The sequence below is a fragment of the Tinamus guttatus genome, unplaced genomic scaffold (genome assembly GCF_059628265.1).
Source record: "Tinamus guttatus ecotype Peru unplaced genomic scaffold, ASM5962826v1 Tinamus_guttatus_pri_ptg000078l, whole genome shotgun sequence".
NCBI classification, from domain to species: domain Eukaryota; kingdom Metazoa; phylum Chordata; class Aves; order Tinamiformes; family Tinamidae; genus Tinamus; species Tinamus guttatus.
The window spans coordinates 426423-437926 of record NW_028288612.1 but is presented as its reverse complement, the minus strand read 5'-3'; positions in this window follow the sequence as shown (position 1 = coordinate 437926).

Genomic DNA, 11504 nt, shown 5'->3' with positions numbered 1-11504 from the left:
GTAAGGAGGGAGGACACACATGTACCTGTATATAATTGGGCGTTTCTATTCCGTAAAGCATGAGTAACTGTTTGACTACAGTTACTGTTGGGGGGGAAAAAATAACCAGAAAATCAAGTCCTGCCATTCTGGAAAGCGAGTGAGCCCCTTGAATGTGTCAGTACAGCAGAACTGCTGTTGAAAGGGCAGCACCTGTGCCGTGCGTTGTGCAGCACTCCCTCCTGTACCTAAAAGTGAGTTCCATGACAGCAAAGTGGCGTATGCACGTGCAAATTGCTCTGCTCACTGCTGCCCTCGGCCATCCGAGTAGCCGTGCCGGAAAGATAAGGGGAGGCACGAGTGCTGAGCGCTCCCCTGTGCTCGCTGTTTTGCTTGACAATTGGAGAAGCAGAAGTGTGGCCGTGAGTCCCGGCTCCCCCCAGTCCTCCAGCAACTCAACAGTGTCAACACATCGCTGTCAACTGCTACACCTTGATATTTGGGTAATCTTGAAGAGACCTTCAAGGCCATCGAGTCCAACCGTAAGCTCTTCAACACCACACTTGTTAAACCATCTAAATGCTTCATCTACATGGTTCCTGAACACTGTCAGGGGCAGTGGCTCCATCGCAGTCCTGGGCAGCCTATTCCAATGCTTGACTACTCTTTTCATCTGGCAATTTTACCTAATATCTAATGTGAATCTCCCCTGGCACAACTTGAGGCCCCTGCCGGTGTCACCTGCTTTCTCGCCCCCCTCCCCTGCCCTTTGCTCGGTCCCCTCTTGGTGACGTCTCCATGGTGGCTGTGGTCTTGTCTTGTGCGGCAGCTCTGTACAGCATGTTGGTGGGTTAGCATCCAGGGGACACGTGGGTGTTTGTTTCTCTTTTCTTCCGAGATGGTTCTTGGATCCCTCCGTATGTGCATGATGCAGGCTTCTTTCTGGGATAATCCTGCCGTACGCGGTGCTTACGGAGTGCGCAAATGTAAAACTGAAGGGTAAGGACCAACTTTTTGGCCAGGGTTTCCTCTCCGGCACGACAAAGGGGCTGATGGCGCTGCCTCCACCTGACTGTCCCCTTTGTCCCTGTGCTCGGGCCAGGGCTCTGCCTGGCACTTCAGTGAGCTGCAGGTGGGGGTTCTGCTGCCCGGGCTGCCCCAGCTGTCCTTGATGGGGCTCGTGGCCCTTCTCCTGTCCTGCTCGGTGATGGGTGGCAGCTGCGGGCCCTTGGGCCAGAATGAGTCACAGGTGGGACCGGGGGTTGATAAAGGGTGGCGGTGGGCGGGGGCATCCTGTGTATGGGCCGGCAGTTGAAGGAAGGTGGTGCTGGAGCCGCTCTGCAACCTGGACGCTGCTGCTGAGAAGCTGGCGCCGGAGGAGGTGAGCGAGGTCAGGGGTGCACGCTCGGGGCTGGGGGTTCCCCCACCCCGTGCCGGGGGCCCTGGGCCGCTCATCCTGCTCGGGACGCACCGGGACGGACGGAGCAGCTCCCCGGGGCCGGGCAGGGCAGGACTCGAACCCGCGGTGGGCGAGAGCGGCGGCCCGGACCGTGGAGCGTGGGGAGAACGGGCGCGCGCCGGGGTTGGAGCGGTGGCGGGGAGGGAGGGCAGAGCAGGGCACCCGCCGGGGCCGGGCCGCTCCTCGTGCCGGGCGGAACCCGGTCACTGCTCTCGGGTTTCTTTTAGTCACTCTCTGCTCTCTAGAAGGTGCGTTTAATCTGCTCTAGGTTCCCCTGAAGTGGCTTCTGCTGCTGAGTCCTCTCGCTCCTGCAGAGCCACGGGTGTGCCTTTGTTTGCCTTGGGAGCGTCCTTTGAGTGCTTGCTTTTGTGTTCCAGCTCCATTTGGGTGCTTTAGTCTCTCCAGAAGCCCTTCCTGATGCCTTAGCTCTGCTTTGGAGCCCTGTGTTGCTTCTGCAGCCCTGGCAGCACCTCTCTCGTCCCCTCCTGCACATCCTCTGCTGGGAAGTACAGAGCTAGTGCTCCCCTCGGGAGCTGCCAATTCTGTTCTGCCCCGCTAAGTGCCTTTCCTCCCGCTCCTCCAACTTGTTCTAGGTGCTGTGCAGCTCTCTGCATTCCCTCCTGGGAAGAGCTTGTGTCACAGAAGCAGCCCTGTTTTGGGAGTTGGAGTTGATATATCCTGGTATGTCCTGGAAGCAGTGCCATCCCGCTAGAGCGGCCGAAGCACGCGCGGGCTCAAACCCGTCACGGCACCTTGGAATAATGTTCCCTTCCTAGCGATGTCTCCGCACCCTGAACGTTGTGAACCCGAATGCCAGGGTGGCAGGAGGAATTTCCGGCATAGGAAACATGGACGTTACTATGCTAAGTGTTAAAGTATCAGTCTATGAAGAATTTGTTATCTTCCACTTTGTCATCGAACTGTTGGCTACTGCGGATTTCAGTGTGTCAGTGTACAATTCCTGTAAAACCAGGTAGGTGGTCTGCAGCAAAGATCTTTGGGTGTGCTAGAGGGTGCCTCTTTTTTGGCCCGTAGAGTCTTTCTGTAATCTAAATACTGCTGCCACAGCTGTCACTGACTAGAGGAATGACTGTGGGGGTGGGACAGCCCTGTGGAATGAGGCTTCTTTTGCCGATTCTGTTCCCTTTCTCTCTCGTGGGAGCGCTCGCCTGCACAAATAACATATGTCCTTTGCTTTCAGTGCCTCGGTTTGTGGCTCGGAGCGCAAATGTTGGGGTCTACGGCTGTAGCTGGCGCACGGAGACAGAGCTGACGACGGCGTTTGTGGAGGTGAGGGACCATCAGCAGGACTTGTACGGCTTTGCTGTGTGCAAGGACATATTCACGCCTCTTGTCTTTCCCCGCCTTTGGTCGTCTTGTGTTTGGTCCAGACAGTGAGACTGAGTTAGCCCTACTACTGCTTGCTTTCCAGGTTGTGCAGAACTCCGGTGCTTTGTCACAAAGTCGGGACGGTTAGGCACCGCACATCCCTTTGGGTTCCAGCTTTCTGAGGAGATGATCCAGGAAGGTAAAGATTTGTATCAAAAATCAGCTGTGAGTACGATAGGAAGATAAACGCAGTCATACTGCTTCACCTAATGGCTGCCCAGCCCTTTTTTAAAATCCTTGCTATTGGGTCTGGCTCTGACTTAGCAGGCTAAATTAATCTAGAATTAGCTGATGTTCCTCTGCTCTGATGTAGAGTACCCATTGACATTAGGAAGAAACGCTGTGTGAGGGAAGCAAAGGAAATGGCAATGACATGATTTTTCTAAGCTTGCTCCAACCTCGTTTTTCAGGTACGGAATATAACCCTGAGTAGGGCTGGGGCAGCGTTTTGACAGGGCCCCGCGAGCGTTGTTCTTGCCATGCAAGATCAAGTCGGTTTTCCACACGGATCTCGCATTGGAGTCGCACCTGAGAAACTTGTCTGTGGCGGAACTCCGCTTCTGTCCTGGCTTTCCTGTGCAGCAAATGGCTGACTGTGACTACTTCCTGCTGTCAAGGCTGGAAAACGTTGTTTCTACTGTGTGCTCTTTTAGTCCTCCTTACAGTGTAGTGTCAAACGTCTCATTTGCGGCGGGAACTTTGCTCGGGAAATCTATACCTCTCTGGGCTTACAGATGAATACGGCTTTGCCTCTGTAGAAGTATACGGAACTTGCCTGTAGAACTGCTTAGCCCAACCTGCACGTAGGCTTGTAGAATTGTGACTTTTGCAGGTTCTCATGCATGCGTTTCTGACCTCGAAGGAAACTTTCCCACCCGAAGCCGGGGCCTGGCCAGGTCCCAGTCACGGATGATAAGCAAAGTTGGACAATACCAGATGTTACCGCTCACAAAGGAAAAGGCAAGTTTTGTCCATTTGGTTCTATAAAAGCTGGGCCCTCTTGCTGCGACTTTGGAGACCTCGCTTACGGGTGGACGCACCGCGTAAGACCTCCCAGTTGCCGGGAAGGTTCTCCAAATCCTCGCTGCAACAGGGGCTCCCCAGCCGCTGCGGATCTGGATGATGCTTTTCGGCAATTGGGGATGTATCTTTTCCTTAATCACTGATCTTTCTCGTAGAGTAATTTTTAAGTGCATAGCAGAATCATTCTGGTTGGAAAAGACCTTTAAGATCTTCAGGTCCAACTGCAAACCCATCCCCACAAAGTCATAGAATCATAGAATGCTTAGGGTTGGAAGGGACCTCTAGAGATCATCTAGTCCAACCCCCCTGCATACGCAGGGACACCTAGAGCACGTGGCACAGGACTGCATCCAAGCGGGTTTTGAAGATCTCCAGAGAAGGAGACTCTACAACCTCTCTGGGCAGCCTGTTCCAGTGCTCTGTCACCCTCACTGTTAAGAAATTTTTCCTTAAGTTCCTATGGAATTTTTGATGTTTCAGTTTCCGGCCATTTCCTCTAGTCCTATCAGTGGCCACCACTGAAAAGAGACCATACCCGTCCTCTGCACTCCCTCCCTTGAGGTATTTATATACACTGATTAGATCCCCTCTCAGCCTTCTCTTCTCCAGGCTGAACAGGCCCAGCTCCTTCAGCCTCTCCTCATAGGGCAGATGTTTCAGGCCCCTGATCATCCTTGTAGCCCTGCGCTGGACTCTCTCCAGCAGCTCCACATCCCTCTTGTACTGTGGAGCCCAGAACTGGACACAGTACTCCAGATGCGGCCTCACCAGGGCTGAGTAGAGGGGCAGGATCACCTCCCTCGACCTGCTGGAGATGCTGCTCTTAATGCAGCCCAGGATTCCATTGGCCTTCTTGGCCACGAGGGCACACTGCTGCCTCATGGTCAACTTATCATCCACCATGACACCCAGGTCTTTCTCTGCAGAGCTGCTCTCCAGAAGGTCGGTCCCCAGCCTGTACTGGTGTCTGGGGTTATTCCTCCCCAGGTGCAGGACCTTGCACTTGGCCTTGTTGAATTGCATGAGGTTTTTCACCGCCCAGTTGTCCAGTCTGTCCAGGTCCCTCTGGATGGCAGTGCAGCCCTCTGGGGTATCAGCTACTCCTCCCAGTTTTGTGTCATCAGCAAACTTGCTGAGGGAGCACTCTGTGCCTTCATCCAGGTCATTGATGAATAAATTGAACAGGACTGGACCAAGGACTGACCCCTGGGGGACCCCACTAGCCACAGGCCTCCAACTAGACTCTGCACCGCTGATCACCACTCTCTGGGCCCTGCCATCCAGCCAGTTCCTAATCCATCTCACTGTCCACTCATCTATCCCACGCTTCCGGAGCTTGCCCAGGAGGATGTTGTGAGGGACGGTGTCAAAAGCCTTGGTGAAGTCGAGATAGACGACATCCACCGCTCTCCCCTCGTCTATCCAGCCGGTCATTTCATCATAGAAGGCTATCAGGTTAGTCAGGCAAGATTTCCCCTTGGTGAATCCATGCTGACTACTCTTGAGCACCTTCTTGTCCTCCATGTGCCTGGAGACAACGGCCAGTATGAGCCGTTCCATCACTTTTCCGGGGACGGAGGTGAGGCTGACTGGCCTGTAGTTGCCTGGGTCCTCCTTGCCTTTTTTGAAGACTGGCGTGACATTGGCCTTCTTCTAGTCATCCGGCACCTCCCCTGTTCTCCAGGATCTTTCAAAGATGATGGAGAGCGGCTTAGCTATGGCATCTGCCAGCTCCCGCAGCACTCTGGGGTGCATCCCATCAGGGCCCAAACCATATCTCTGAGTGCCTCACCTGGAGGGGTAGAGGCACCTGTGAGTGCCCAGTGACAATTTTATTTTCTTTTGATGTTGTTGTTTGACTTAGGTGTTTGTTGCATACCTGCAGCAGCCCCGAAGATGCAAACATTAACACATCAATCTTTAATAGCAATCCCTACTTATCCCTCCCTGCTAAATCACCTTGCTTGTTCTGCTTGTTAAAATCCAGGGCATAGTAAGCTTATTGTTTTGTTAGATGTATTGTTTTATATGTGTATTATTTGATACCAATAGAAACACTGCTGTTCTTTGCCTTGGTGTCTGGTTCTTTCCACCACCCCCCGTTGATTTTCAAAACAAGTACCGGTATGAAAGTACCTTGCTGCTTTTGCCTGCCTCCTTTCTGCAGTGCTCAAATTGTGTCTAAGATGGCTTCATTTTCCCTGCTCTTGCTTCAGATATTAAAAATAAAAGTCTGTTGTTGCATAGTCTTCAGTTTGCGTCGCAGCTCAGCTCTCGCTCGCCCGGCTGTGGGTGGTGTTCTTGTTGGTTGCGCTTCTGGAGCGCCACTGGTGCGGGAGGCCTCGGTTGTGGCCGGACAGCTCTTGCGCTGCCGTGGTGCCCTTCCATGGTTTTGTTTCCTGTGTTGTCATGGCCTTGGGCCTTTCTGACTGGCCGTTGTGTTTTTGTGTGGCCGGACCCGTCGTCGTCCTCGCGCCAGTGGATCTTGTTTTGGTTTGCGCGTGGGGCTCCGAAGGGGTGCCCGGGTCTATTTCGATTGGCCACCGAGGCGTTGTCAACCACTCTGTCACAGTCATGGTGGCTAAAAATACAAACAACAGGGGTAGATGCAATGCAAACTATGCTTTATTGCTTTCCAAATATGTTATTTATACCAAGATTTCCTCGTCGTGGCTGCTGCTTATTGGTGAGGAATACAAAGGACAGTAGCTAAGAACAGAGTTATGATTGGACTATTCCTGGCTTGGCCACTTTCTGCTCTGTGGCCAAAACCTCCTTAAACTTGTCAATGACTTTCTGCTCTGCCTGTGTGAATTCCCTCTCTCATAGATACACGCTAATCTTTTCAAGGTTAACGTCCTCCACCAAAGGAGCCAGGGATTCTATGGACCTGCTGTAATCCCCGACACGGCTCCTTCCTCTTCTGAGGCCGGTCTCGTCTAGTGTCTTCCTGGCGCCTTGTTGAGGTTCGCTTCCCCACGGTCTCAGGTCCTTCTTGCCAGCCCCTTCCGCTGTGGGTGACGGCTTTTGATTCTCTTTTGTCTTGAACGCCAGAGTCGGCGCTTGTGCCTTCCTCGGGCTTTCTGGCGCTCAGTGTTTGATATGTGGTGGTGGTTCTTCGTGCAGAGTCTTCCTTTATGTTTGCACCTGCTGTGTGTGTGTCCCCGTCTGGGGCTGGAGCTGTCTTGCTGGTGCGTGTTCACAGTGCGTGTAAAGTGTGGTGGTGAGAGACTGGAGTGATCATTGATGGGCCGCTCTGGGGGCTGCTTGCAGTTGGTCTTGACGTGGTCTTGCTTTGTTCCAGGTGCAGCAGGGTGTTCCCAGGAGGCCCTAGGGAGACAGAAGAAGAAAGGGTCATGCCCGAGTAAGAAGCCGAGCTGCAGGGTTGCTGCTGCCGCAGGAGCCTTGTGTTTAGCGGGTCCTCTGATAGCCTTTTGCTTTGCGCGTGCAGGTGTGGAGGAACGCCGCGAGCGGCTCGCCCGTGTCCCGAGCAAGTGCGGAGAGGCGACCGTCGCTCCGCGAGAGGAGGCAGAGGTCAGCGGAGGGAGGTGGCCTCGCTGGCGCCATGCCTGTTGTCCCCTGCTGTTCTGCTTCTACAGGTGCTGCGGCAGCTTCCCCAGGGCAAGGCCGAGCCCAGGGCTCAGTGGGAGCGAGCGGAGCAGGTAAAGGTGTGGGATAGAACGCTCCCTGGCCTTGCCAGTTTTGCTGCAGCACGTGATTTTCCTGTCTTTGCAGAATTGTTCAGCGAGTTGAGGAGGGGAGGAGTGGAGCACTGACAACAGCCTCAGCGGGTGAGAGAAGCGGGCTGCTTGTTGTATCTGAAAGTTCTTGTGACCCAGGTGCTGTTGAGCAGCTTCAGTGATGTCTCTTGTGCTTTTCAGGTCACGCTTGGGTTCTTCCTGTTGACATCTGAGCCTTTCAGGGGAGCAGGTTCAGGTATTGCCCCTTGTGGGCTTGGCGAGCGTGGCCTGGCCAGCGGCAGGGTGCTGGTGAGCAGAGCGTGCTTTGGAGGTTTTGGCAGCTGAGGCTGCCTGGCACATAGGTGACTGCTTGCCCTTTGTTTTGGCAGGTGACAGTCCGCTGAGAGCTCAGGGAGGCCGCGGCCCCTGTTGAGGATGCATTGTGGAGAGCGATGGTGACGCCGAGTACTGTGAAAGCTCTGCTGAGGGGCACAGCACGTCGGGGCATCCGGACTGAGCGTGTGCTGCTACCGAGGGTGAGGGCAGACCGGAGGCGGCCGCTTCTGGACGAGCGCGTGGTGGGTGAGGCAGAGACAGCGTGGTGCGCGTGTTGGTAAGGGAGGGCATGCGAGAGCGGGCAGCTCTGAGGCAGGGCCAGGGTTGCTGGGCCTGAATGAGAAGGTGAGCTAGGGAGGAGTTACTGGATGCAGGGTGTCGTGGCTGATGCCTTTTTTTCTCTGTTCGTGTAGGTGTGGAGCAAGGCAGGGAGCCTGTTGCTCGTGTCCTGGAGGAGGAAGCGGCGCCTAGAGCAGAGGGGCTGTCGCGCTGCTCTGTCCCCATTGCCCGCTGTTCTGCTTTGACAGGTGCTGGGAGGGCCCGGGGCTTGGGGCACGTAGCCTGGCATTTGGGATGGGCGAGTGAAGCGGGTAAAGGTGTTGGGGGGACAAGGGGAGGGCAGTGCATTGCTGTGGAGAGCGTGTGCTTTTTGGCATCCCCTCAAGGAGTGATCCTGTCTATGCGTTTGCAGGTTTTTCTGGGAAGTTGTGGAGAGGAGCAGCCAAGTGCCCCTCTAGGTGCACTCTAGGCAGGTGAGGGAGGGGGTTTGTCAGGTCTGAGATATATTATGCTGTGCCTGGTGGTGTCTTGCCTCTTGGTGATGGCTTTTGCTCTGCTTTTTTGGGTGCTGTTCCGGCCTTTTCTGGGAGGGCACGTGACGGAGCATTTTGGTGGAGGGCATTCTTACTGCATGCAGCAGGTTTGTGGTGTGTGGCCTGTTGACAGTCGCGTTTTGTGTTCTCCAGGTACTGAGGATGTTGCCCTAGCCACGACGCAGACATTTGGAATCTGTGTGCCGCAGGTGAGCAGCAGAGGGGACCCCTTGCGCTCTGGTGGAGGTGACTCTTGCTACCAAGGCTGTCAGTGACAGGCAGTGGAGAGACCGCTTTGCTTTGGCACGGCATGAAGGTGAACGAGTCACCCTGAGAAAGACAAAAGAGGATGCGCATCGTCTGCCATTGAGGACGTCCGTCAAGGCCCGTCGGTGACCTAGCGTGCCTGCACAGCTAAGTAGAGAGGCAAAGGGTGTTGGGGTGTCATGCGCGTGTGGCTGTGCGCGTGTGTGTGAGAGGGTCCAGCCACCGTTGAGGACTCATTGTAAAGAGTGATGGTGACTCAGAGCACTGCACATGCTCAGCTGACTTGCAAAGGGTGTTGGGGCGTCCGGACGGAGGGTGCTGCCACTGAGGGCAGATCGGAGGCCTCTCGCTCACGAGCGCGGTGTGCAAGGCAGAGGCAGGGGGTGTTGTGGTGCTAGGGCCTGAACCGCAGGCCCAAGTCAGAGCTGACTTACAGCTGAAGACAGCTCTGCCTTTGTGAAAGTATGAAGAACTTGCCTGTAGAACCACGTGTGACGACTCGTGCGTGTTCCCAACAGATTGCTTATGCTACCCTGCATGTAGGCTTGTAGGACTGAAACTTTTGTAGGTTCTCATGCACGTGTTTCTGGCCTCGAAGGAAACTTTCCCATCCGAAGCCGGGGCCCTGGCCAGGTCCCGGTCCCGGATGATAAGGAAAGTAGGACAATACCAGATGTTACCGCTCACAAAGGAAAGGGCAAGTTTTGCCCATTTGATCCTATAAAAGCTGGGGCCCTCTTGCTGCGACTTTGGAGACCTCGCTTACGGGTGGACGCACCGCGTAAGACCTCCCAGTTGCCGGGAAGGTTCTCCAAATCCTCGCTGCAACAGGGGCTCCCCAGCCGCTGCGGATCTGGATGATGCTAATGCTTTTAAGCAATTGGTCACTTATCTTTTTCTTAATTGCTATCCTCTTGCTCATATAGTAAGAGTTGAATGCTTCACCTTGCTCGTTTAGTCTGTTTTTAAAACCTGGTGTATAGTAAGTTTATTGTTTTGTTAGATGTATTGCTTTATTTCTGTCTTATTTGATGTTAATAGCAAACGCAACCCTTTCTCTTGGTGTCCGGTTCTTTGTGCCCCCCCCACCCCCATCGATTCACAGAACAGATGTGAGTGTTGGAAAGTGAGGGTATGCGAAAACGGACAGCTCCAGCCTGTCTGAGGTTTGCGTCGTAGCTTTGCTCCGTCTTGCTCGAGTCCTGCTGTTGCCCTCGCTGCCTGGGCTACTGGAGCGAGTCCCATCCTGTGCGGTGCTAGCGTTGGGAGGCATCCATTGTCTTGTGCTGGCTTCGCTCGCCAGCATCGTACAGGCAGATGGCAGCTGGTTTTGTGCGGCTGGACAAAAGGGGCAGGCTGTTGTCTGTGGGCAGATATCTTTCTGCCTGACTGCATGTGTGTCTGTGTGTGTACATGTCTTGTCCTTTTTGTGTGGTGGGGTGTTGCCAGGCTCCCTCTTGGTGACTTGTTTTTCCTCTGCTTTTTCAGGTGCTGTGGGGGCCTTTTATCTTCACGGCTGCAGGTTTGAGGTAAGGCACAGTGACTGGATAGAATCGTGTGTCACTAGATCTAGGAGTAGTCAACCCTGTCCAAGGGATGAGTCACTTGACTTGTGTTTGTTCTAGGTGTCATCGCTGCCCTGATATTGGAGTGAGGATCTGATGCAGTGCAGGTGAGCAGAATGATAGCAATGGTTTGGGGCACACTGTTTTTGTGGATGAGGCGGGAGCTGACTGTTTACAAGACTGACTACTTGTGCTGCTGTTAGGCAGGTGACAGAGGTGAACGGAGTGTCTGAAATAAGAAGATTGAAGAAGATGCGTCTGCCAGTTGAGTAGAGCTCCCAAAGTCCTGTGGTGACCCGGAGCCCTCTGAAAGGTAAGTGAAGGGGTAGAAGGTGCTGGGCTGCCTCGGGGGTGTGTGTTTGTCATCCCCTCAAGATGTGCTTTTCTCTTGTTGTGGGCAGATTTTGTCAGGCCTTGCTGAGAGAAGGTGCATGGGCTGATGGAGCCCGAGCAGGTGAGAGGGGAAACCTGTGTGCGTGTTGCTCCTTTTTGGGGCAGAGGCTGTTGCCGGTTGCCTCTCACTGATTGGCTTTTCCTCTGCTTTTTGAGGTGATGAGCTGACCTTTGCCTGTTGTGGATGAGGGTTTGAGGTAACGGCGACTCATTGCGTATAGTGGTGTGTCAGGACTTCTAGGACTAGTCATCCCTGTGTAGCACAATAGTCACTTAGTAATTTTGTTTGTTCTAGCTGTTACGGGTGTCACGGCATCTCGGGCACCAGAGCGAGGATCCAGCACGACACAGGTGCGTACAGTGATGCTTTGGAGGAGGGTGCGTTTGTAGCTGATACCGGAGGTGATTGTCATGGGGGTGACCACCTGTACTCTGTTTTGACAGATTGCGAAGATGAAATGGGCACCTGAAGTAAGATCGAAGGGGATGCATCTGCCATCTGAGGATGCCTTGTCAAGACCTGCATTTTCCCAGAAACTTGGAAAAGCTAAGTGAATGGTTAGAAGGTGTTGGCTTATCTGGAGTGTGTGCCTGGAGTGTG